Genomic DNA, 10,235 nt, shown 5'->3' on the forward strand with positions numbered 1-10,235 from the left:
ATTTGCACAGTGATATTCATTGCAGCACTATTTACCATAGCAGAGATATGGAACCAACCCAGATGCCCCTCAGTTGATGAGTGGATCAACAAGGTGTGGTATTTATACACAATGGAATTCTATGCTGCTGTTAGAAAGAAAGACATCGCCCCATTTGTAAGGATATGGAAAGACTTAGAAAAAATCATATTAAGTGAAGTAAACCAGACACAAAGGAACATAGGCTCAATGGTTTCATAATCAGTAAAAACACTGAGCTGTCCTAGCAGAGATTTACAGTGCAATAAAACCTAGATACATAAGGCCATATAGTATGATATTAAATGAAAGGACTTCCAGGATATAGAAACAAAAGCCATATAATGAGTGATTGTTGTCCTTAATGTACTATGTTATCTCTCATCTCTTTTGCTGTCTCTTGGCTATCTCATATTGTTACAGTATTTCACCTTGTTATCTGATATATTGTATATATGTTTATTTGGTTATGTGAAATCGGATAGGGAAGGGGGGAAAACAAGATTAGGGGTGGGGGTGGTGGAAGGGAAATGGGGACCAAGACATGAGAAAGGGTATCAATGTTTGTGAAGTAATGCACCCTCTGTCTGGTGAATATAATATAACCCCTCTATTAATTACAATAAAAATACATGAAAAAAGCAAAGAAAGGGAGGCCCTTATTCTTTTTCTTTTAATTTATTTTTTGCCATGAACCGGGCCTACTTTGCTGTAATAATTTGTGTGCACATTCTTGCATTGATGAGTTTGCTGAATGTGCCATTTGCAAACTCCTGTTGACCTGGTCTTACACTTCAGTGTCCTGTGTGCATTGTCTTCCCAATTTGGGCTCCAGGAAGAGGGAAGAGTAATTAACACCAATGGATGAGATGGCTGTGGATTGAAATTTCCTATGGATGAAAAAAATTAAGCAACAGTGTTGGTTTCCTTATTGTGCCCTACCAAGAGGAGGTCTGTGACAGATAGAGGCCAAATTGCACATCTAGAATAAAACAGGGGCAGACTCCCAGGGGGAAGACACTCTAATTGGTGATGGTAACTGTCAAATTTGCCAGTAACTGTCACTGTGGGAGTGACCTTTCTGGAGGATTGTTTTGAAAAGTATATTCTTCTCAGTGTACTGACCCTTTGAAATTATGACATATGTAGGGAAAAATAAGAGTTTCATCCTCTGAAAGTCACTGACATTATCTGTCTTTCTTTAGTTTTGAGGGAAAAAAACTAGGTTTCATCTCCGTGTCTCTCTAAACAAGTACTTCATTGTTAAACCTTGTCAGTCATTTGAAAACTGTGTAATTACAGTAGTGAAGAGAGATTTAGGTAGACAACATATTAAAATAGTTTAAGGAAAAAAATTTATGTGTATTTATCAACATAATTTGAAATTTCACTTGTAATTGCATTAAACAAATATAAAGCAAGCACATAATTTTATCTAGTCTTTAAGATAAATCATAAACAGGAAAAAGAAAAGAAATAATGTCACATAGTACATTAAGAACAACAATCAAGCATCCCTGAAATCCTTCTACCTGAAAGCAGTTCAATTACTAGATTTTGCCATTTGGAATTTTTCATTTTATATCTTATGTTAAGGCTATGACTTTGCTGAAATAATTATCAATTTTATGTTGGGTATCAATAATCAAATGTGAGGCTTACTAGGTAGTATGCATGTCAGTATTGTCACATACCACTTCAGACATCATTATTTATCCAAGACACACTGTTGCTATTAGATTGTTTGAAGGTATTTCAGAATGTTTATAAGCTGATCTACAAAGAGTATGTTGAACTTTTGGTTAGATTTTTTCTCGTGAAAAGATGAGTGAGAATATTACGAGGAGGAATGAGTGATGAAAGAAAATAGTAGAAATATATGTTTTGTGCTTATGGTATTTTTCTCTGAAGTACTGGATATCATGCATGTCTGACTCTCTTCTTCGTATTCTTGGGTAATGCTATCCAGACATTGTGGTTCACTAGATAAACTACTGATTCTTTATTCTTAAATGGGGTAACTTCCAACCAGTGACAATTTAAATATTCTACTAATTACAGTTTTTAACTCCCATCGCAGGATGCTAATGGTAAGGACCATTAGGAACAAGACTAATTTCTCTTTCTGAACAATGCCCAAATTGTTTTGAGGATTTTTATGGGTTGAAACCGCTTGAACTCTAGATAGACTTACCTCTACTTTGTCCTTGCCCTTCCTCTTATTTCTTTTTTTTTAAATTTTTATTGTAATTAGTAAAAGGGTTACATAATATTTGCCAGATAGAAGGTGCATTAATTCACATACATTGATACCCTTTCACATGTCTTGGTAACCATTACCCTACCTCCCGCCCCCCCACCCGTCTTGGTTTTCCCCCCTTCCCTATCAAATTTCAAATAACCAAGTAAACTAAATTCAATATATCAGATAACAAAGTGAGATACTATAACAATAAGAGATAACTAAGGGACAGCAAAGGAGATGAGAGACAACATAGTACATTAAGGACAACAATCGTTCGTTATATGGCTTTTGTTTGAATATCCTGGAGGTCCTTTCAATTAGCTTTACTATATGGCTTGAGGTACTAGGATTTTGCTCTATTGCAGATCTCTGCTGGTAGAGCCCAAGGTTTCTACTGATTATGACAAATGAGGGAAACCATTGAGCCTAAGTTCTTTGAGTCTGGCTTACTTCACTAAATATGATTTTTTTCTAAGTCTTTCCATTTCCTAACACATGGGGCAATGTCATTCTTTCTGACAGCAGCATAGAATTCCATTGTGTACAAATACCACAACTTGTTGATCCACTCATCAACTGAGGGACATCTAGGTTGGTTCTATATTTTTGCTATGGTGAATAGTGCTGCAATGAACATTGTTGTGCTAGTGGATTTAGCATGCCCTTGTTTCTGGATGGTTGGGTAAATGCCAAGTAGTGGAATTGCTGGGTCATAGGGGAGTTCTATGTTTAGCCTTTTAAGGCACTGCCACACTGCTTTCCATAGTGGTTGAACGAGTTTCCACTCCCACCAACAGTGTAGTAGTGATCCCTCCTGGCCACATCCCCTCCAGCATCTGTTGTCATTCGTTTTCCTGATCCGGCCATTCTAACTGGAGTGAGGTGGAATCTTAGAGTTGTTTTGATTTGCATTTCTTTTATGACCAGAGATGTTGAGCATTTCTTCATGTGTCTATAGGCCATTGTTCTTTCTTCTTCAGAGAAGACTGTCTTTAAGTCTTTGGCCCATTTATTAATGGGGTGGTTGTTACTTTGGAGATTAGTTTTGGAGTGATTCAATTTTTTGAGTTATTGATATATTTTAGATATGAGGCCTTTGTCCGTTGTTTGGTTGGTGAAGATCTTCTCCCACTCTGTAGGCTTCCTAATTAATTTACTAGCTATGTCCTTTGCCATAGAAAAGCTCCACAGTTTAATGCAGTCCCACTTTTCCAGCCTTTCTCTGATTTGTTGTGATTCTTGGTCCTTATTAAGAAAGTTTCGACTTGTGCCAAGGAGGCCTAGTGTATCTCCTAATCCTTCCTGTAAAGTTTTCAGTGTGTCAGCTTTTACCTCCAGGTCTTTGATCCATTTGGAGTTAATTCTAGTGCAAGGTGACAAAGAAGGATCCAACTTTCGTTTTCTGCAGGTGCTTAACCAGTTCTGCCAGCACAACTTGTTGAAGATGCTGTCTTTCTTCCATTCTATTTTTTTGGCTCCCTTGTCAAAGATTAGGTGGCCATAGGTCTGTGGTTTAATATCTGGGTCCTCAGTTCTATTCCATTGGTCTTCAGGCCTGTTCTTGTGCCAGTACCAAGCTGTTTTGAGAATTAGAGCTTTGTAATAGAGTCTAAAGTTTGGAATTGAAATTCCTCCAGCGCTGTTCTTTCTGCTAAGAAGTGTTTTTGCTATACACGTTCTTTTATTATTCCATATGAAATTTTGAATTGCTTCCTCTATTTCTTTAAAGAATGCCATTGGGATATTGATGGGTATTGCATTGCATTTGTAGATAGCCCTTGGCAACATTGTCATTTTCACAATGTTGATTCTTCCAATCCAGGAGCATGGGAGGTTTTTCCATTTCCTTGATTCTGCTTTAATTTCCTGTTTTAGGGTTTTAAAGTTTTCATCAAAAAGGTCCTGGAGGATGCCCCGCTCAAGAATTGAGGGGGGAGAGATGCTGGCTCCTATTTTCCCGCACACCCTACCCACTCTTGTATGGCCGGGTCCCAGAGCTCTCCACTCTCCTGATCCAGTGGCCTGGGAGAGGAGTCTTAGGGTCCGCCTGCTTGTCAGTTTCCAGTCAGATGGCTGGGAGTTAAGCCCGTTGGGCGGGGGGGAGTTGGGACAGCTCCGCCTCCCTTGGTGGGGTGCTGGGTCTTAGGCAGTCCGCCTGTCAATCTCCAGTCAATGGCCTGAGGGAGGGGGCTGTTGAGGGAAGGGACAGGATGCTTAATTACTTGCCCCCCTACTCCTGCCAGTCTTTCTCGGGTGGGGTGAAGGGGTCTGAGTTAAATTCTATTGCTTGGCACCCGCTCTGCTTTCCCGATGGGTTTAGGGACTCGCTGTATTACTCACGCCTCTGCGTTCCGTCTGTGTGTGTTCCACGGTGGTGGAACCAGTTCTATGCTGGTTTCTGCAGGGGTCGGGCTGCCCTCCGCCAGCCGCCAGTTTTCGCAGCTTGGAGGCAGAGGAGAGAGTTGGGGGGAGGGGTCCTCAGTTCCGAATTCTTTGAGAAAGTTGGATGTGAGCTTTATCTGGATTTCTTTTCCACTTTGAGTCCTTCTCTGTTGCTTTTTAAGTTTGTTGGTGTGGATTTCTTAAGATAATTGGCTCGTGGGACTCCCTGGTTCTCTCTTTTTGTGAGAGAGAGCTAGGCAGCGTCCCTATTGTCTCGGCGCCATCTTCTGTCCTCTCTCTTTTATTTTTTAAAATCACTGTTTAACCAGGGGAGTAATTGTAGCATGGTGCAAAACAGGAAATCGTTCAGAGTGATAGGGGTTCTCATCCTACTCAACTACAAAGCCAAAGCAGAGGAACTGATGATAATGTTTTCTCTATGCTTTTTAAACTTTTTCCTTTGTTAGGGACACTTCTTGCTTCTCCTTCTGAGAGAACATACAGAATTTAATTCATTACTATCTCATTTTAAAAGGCTTTGCATTTTGAGTGCAAGCACCTCAACCCTTATCTTCTTTGTGTTTTAAAATAAATTCAATGTATATATACTTACCATATGTATTTGTGTATCTATTTATCTATCTATCTGGCGAGAGAGAGAGAGAGAGAGAGAGAGAGAGAGAGAGAGAGAGAGAGAGAGAGAGAGAGAGAGAGAATGAATATTATCACATTTTACACTAATGGATTCAAAACTAAGTGTTGGAAAATGTAGCATTAGGAAGTCTGAATCTTGGACTTACAAGGTTACCAGTGATGGAGACTTGATTATATCACTCCTGGGTTCTGCCCCTTCTTAAGTAAATGCAGGACCTCTTCTTGTCTCATAGCTGGTGGGAGTCATAGAGCACTACTCTGCTCTTGGAAAGGCACAAAATCACTCAGAGAGAAAGAGAGAGAGAGAAAGAGAGAGAGAGACAGAGAGAGAGATAGAGAGAGAGACAGGGACAGAGACAGAGAGAGACAGGGACAGAGACAGAGAGAGATACAGAGAGAAAGACAGAGACAGAGAGACAGAGAGAGCAAGAGAGACAGAGACAGACAGAGACAGAGACAGAGCCAGAGCCAGGAGGGAGGGAGAGAGACAGAGACAGAGACAGGAGGGAGGGAGAGAGACAGAGAGAGAGAGCAAGAGAGAGATAGAGACAGAGACAGGAGGGAGGGAGAGAAAGAGAGAGACAGAGACAGAGACAGGAGGGAGGGAGAGAGAGAGAGGGAGAGACAGAGAAAGAGACAGGGAGGGGGAGAGTGTTCATGTACATGCATGTGTCTGTGGTGCCGTATTGGATGATGAGAAAACACCATGTTCAGGACAGAAATTTATCTCACAGATATCCTTAAACTTACAGCTGTTCTTACAAAAAAAACTGAATAGTTCTAGAAAGCCCTCTGTAACCCTCACTTTGCATTAAGAACTAAGGATTCTTCCTTTCCTTCTTCCAGAAGGCCTTCTACCATGAGATGTCTACCTTACCATTTCTTTTGCTGTCTGCCCAGGAGTATTAATTTCCTTTTTACTCCTGGAGCACTTCAAGTTTCCCCGAGTAGTTCCTTTCATATGCTGCAATGAAGCTTTTCCAGTACTGCTGTCCATTGTCTTCTTCCTATCCTCTGTCTGTTACCTGTCTAACTCCTTTTAGATCATTATAATCTTAATGACTTAGCCTATTACTCCAATTTATAGTTTTCCTTTCTTTTATAATCCCAACTTGTAAAACAGCGCCAATTCGTTTTAGATAAAATGCCCCATTAATAGTGAGAACTGAGGTTTATAGTTATATTGACAGTATTCTGTGTTATGTTTAATACATAGTAACTCTCAATAAATATATTTCATTAGATAAACAGCAGCATAAGACTAAGACTGAATTTAAAATGCATTGGCCAAAGTAAGGAGTTGTTTTTTTCCTTGATATAAAATACAAAAGGATGCACTAAGAGTTGAAAGATGAATTTAAATGCATACATTTTGAAAATTTGTGTCTCCAGATCTTCATATGTTGTTTATTCACTTTGCATGCCTCTGCCACCTCTCTTTTCCTATCTCTTTATACATCTGGCCTTATTTATTTATTTATTTATTTATCTTTGCCAGTCCTGGGTTTAACTGAGGACCTGAGCATTGTCCTTTGGCTTCCTCAAGGTAGAGCTCTCCCACTTGAGTCACAGAACCACTTCTGGCTTTTTTCTGTGTATGTTGTACTGAGGAATCAAATCCGGGTCTTGGCTCATATTAGGCAAGCACTCTACCACTAGGCCAAACTTCTAACCCTCTGGCCTCCATTTATAAATCTCTGGCTTTTGTTAACCCCCATTTATGTTCCATATCTGGGTATCTACCAGTGTCCACAGGGATATTTTCTCATATTTTCAGAATGAGGCTCCATCTTTTTTTCATGGTGTTGTTGCACTCTGTTTGCAAAAATCTCTCACCTTGCATTCTCTTAGCATTGAAGTATTGACTCTGTGCAATGAGGTATTGACTCACACTTGAGGCTGATGGGGTCATTGCCTTATCACTTTGGCCTTAGAAGAGGCTAGAGATTGACTTGATAATGTCAGTTTCATAGGAGTTTTATTCCTATTTGATTAACAGGGGCAAGACCCCTGGACAAGAGGGCTCAAGGAAACTTCTCTGGCTGACAATGTTTGATGTCGGTTGTTATACATCATGGCTGGGGAAATTAAGAGTGGTCTGTGCTAGTCCACTGGGAGAGGATAACAGAAACCGTGCTTGGTCTCTGGACCTTGTCATAGGAGGAGGCTTTTTTTTTGTTTGCTAGTAATAGTCTGTTTGTGCTGTAATAAACTATCCCCCCAAATAATACAGCTTTTTGCTTAATTGTTGAGTTCTGCTGAATCATTGCTGCTGAGAGTTGTATGGGAAACCTCTTCATATTATAGTACATATTCAACATAGAAGGTCCCTATGGAGGGCAGGGTGTACAGCTGTGCATGGAGCAGATAGGAAGGAGTTCTTTCTTCAATGAGCTTTCCATCTGGTGATGAAGCAGCCAGTTCGCATGTGGAAAGACACAAATGTTTACCAGTGAACGGTATGGAATCAAAACAGTCAGAATAAAGTGGTAGGCAGATCTCTGCTTCTTGCTAACCATGGGGCATATTTGAGAGATGGTGTACATTTGAGTTAACATATATGTTCAAAGTGCACCAGGTTCCAAGTAGACATTAGACACTCAGTAGATGCTGGTGGCTTAAATAAAATCCAGCGCTTCCTCCTCTTTCTACAATTTTTCTTATTTGGAAAATTGAGTAGTATGAACTTAGAAAGGCAAAATGCATGCACTTGTAGTGTGTGTGTGTGTGTGTGTGTGTGTGTGTGTGTGTGTGTACAGTTATAGAAGGCATAGCTGACTTTTGAGAAGAAAGAGCTTCTCTACTCTGCTAACTTGGGTTTTGAATTGTTGTTAATTCTGACTAATCATGACTAAATACTTTATATTGCCATTTAGTTTTATACAAGCATATGTGGAATGTAAATGTCACAATAGACACGAAAGTCTTTTCTCCACGTTGAAGATTATGTAGAAGAAGCACAAGCTTGCTTTTGATTCCTGATACTATGAGCAATGTCTGCATTTAATTTGCTAGTGTAAGATAACGTGGTCATCTTTTATTTTCCAGATTGAAGCTGGCCACAGGATTGTCCCAGCACTGCATTCTGGACCCTCCCTTGGCCTAACAGTCCACACTTCAGACCCTGGCACACGTGAGTAATGATCACGTTCACTTATCAGTACATTCTTAACACACTAGAGTTTGCTTTTTGAAACATCTTCCCAAGACATTGGCCAAGTTGGGTGCTAAATAAATGGTGTCATGAACACATTTAAACATTATAACATTAACAGCATAATCTGTGGTTTCCCAGTTAAAATATTATGACTACACTTTCTTTTTGGTGCACATGCACTCTGTGTTGATTGAGTAGAGAAAAACCTCCTCTTCTTTATATGAGAATTAACAATTTCACAAGGCTGTGTGGAGTAGGCAGCAATCGTAGCCATGTATTTTGTTATTGTGTGTGTGTGTGTGTGCGTGCGTGTGTTAAACCTTTCATGTGTTGTGTTATTCTGTGTGTGTGTGTGTGTTAGACCTTTCCTGTGTTAGATCTTCTATTTGTACCTGTCAGAAGATGACAGTGATGGAGGAACTAGGCCTAAAAGCTTTGTATATGGTTATTTTCCTACAATTCTGGGTGGATAGTAGGAGAATAATGACAAATTATTTTTAAGAAAATCATTTCTTGATTGTTTATATTCCTTTAAATAGAAATAGTAATCATTTATTGCATTTTGTTCTTGAAGGATTGTGGGGGAGGGGTACATGATAGCAAAATGGCAGAATAGAAGCAATAAAGGCCTGGGGTTCAGACAAACAAAACATTTTAAATCCCAGCTTTAATGCTTAGTAATTGTATGATCTTGGGAGAAACAATCATTAGAAAGAAACAAGTTCATTGTATTGGCCTCAATTATCTATAAAGCAGTGCAGGGTACTTTCAAAGTAAAAATAGGGAAACTTTGCTTAATATAGAGGTCTCATTTATATTTGTAAAGCACTTCATCAGTTTCAAACATATTTTCCCAGGCTGTTTTCTTTCTCCAATTGTTAGTTTAATGAATGCCTGCTCATGTCCTTTGTGGTGGATAGATTCTGCCTCAAGTTTCTAGAGATGGATGAATATAGGGATCACAGCATTGGACAAATGGACATGGCAGTAGTTTATAATAGTTACTCAAGTTTACAGGAAGAAGGACATTGTATGAGAAGACAGGATCTGTGGGAGATGACTAGATTCAGGCATGGATGCCCTCTGTTCCTGTGTGTGGAAGGGTTTACCTTTTTTGAGGCATTTTAAGGGCATGCACAGAACTGATACATAAATCTCAGGAAAGAGCAGGACTCATGCAAATCACCTTGATCTAGGAGGCTCTGTGGCAGGGAAATTGGGAGAGAATCTTGTAGTTAGGTGACAAGGGACTTAGCTAGTTTCCTCTGGGGGTCAAGACTCACCTATAGGTTAAGGTTACATGATACATGATTTCTTTTTATCATAATTAGTAATGATATGAAATTCTGAAGATCTTAAAACTGTACAAAAGTTGTCATGATAAAATGATTGATAAATTAGAAAGTAAGAAGTAATCTGTGTGTAATAATTCTGTGACAGTAAATGTAGTTCATATCCCTGCATACATGAAAGGATTTTGAAATTTAAGAATAACTCTCTCTGCAATTAGTGTAGTAGGAAAATATCCCTGTAATTACATGGGATTAAACATCTTGGTAAAGTAAAGCCATATTTGATGCCATAACCTTTTACCAACTCCTGCCCAAACCCTTCCTTCTCATTGCCAGCACACTTTGAAGACTTGTACTACATTCCTCTGCCACCCAGGACAAAGATCAGGGCTTCAGTTTTGATTTATGTGTTTCTATGGTACAAAATCATTCTCTCTGATGGAAGAGTAGAATTGCATTTTGTGTTATATTGGATAAATGCCCAGAA

This window comes from Megascapheus bottae, chromosome 22, assembly GCF_031878675.1.
Source record: "Megascapheus bottae isolate mThoBot1 chromosome 22, mThoBot2.hap1, whole genome shotgun sequence".
NCBI classification, from domain to species: domain Eukaryota; kingdom Metazoa; phylum Chordata; class Mammalia; order Rodentia; family Geomyidae; genus Megascapheus; species Megascapheus bottae.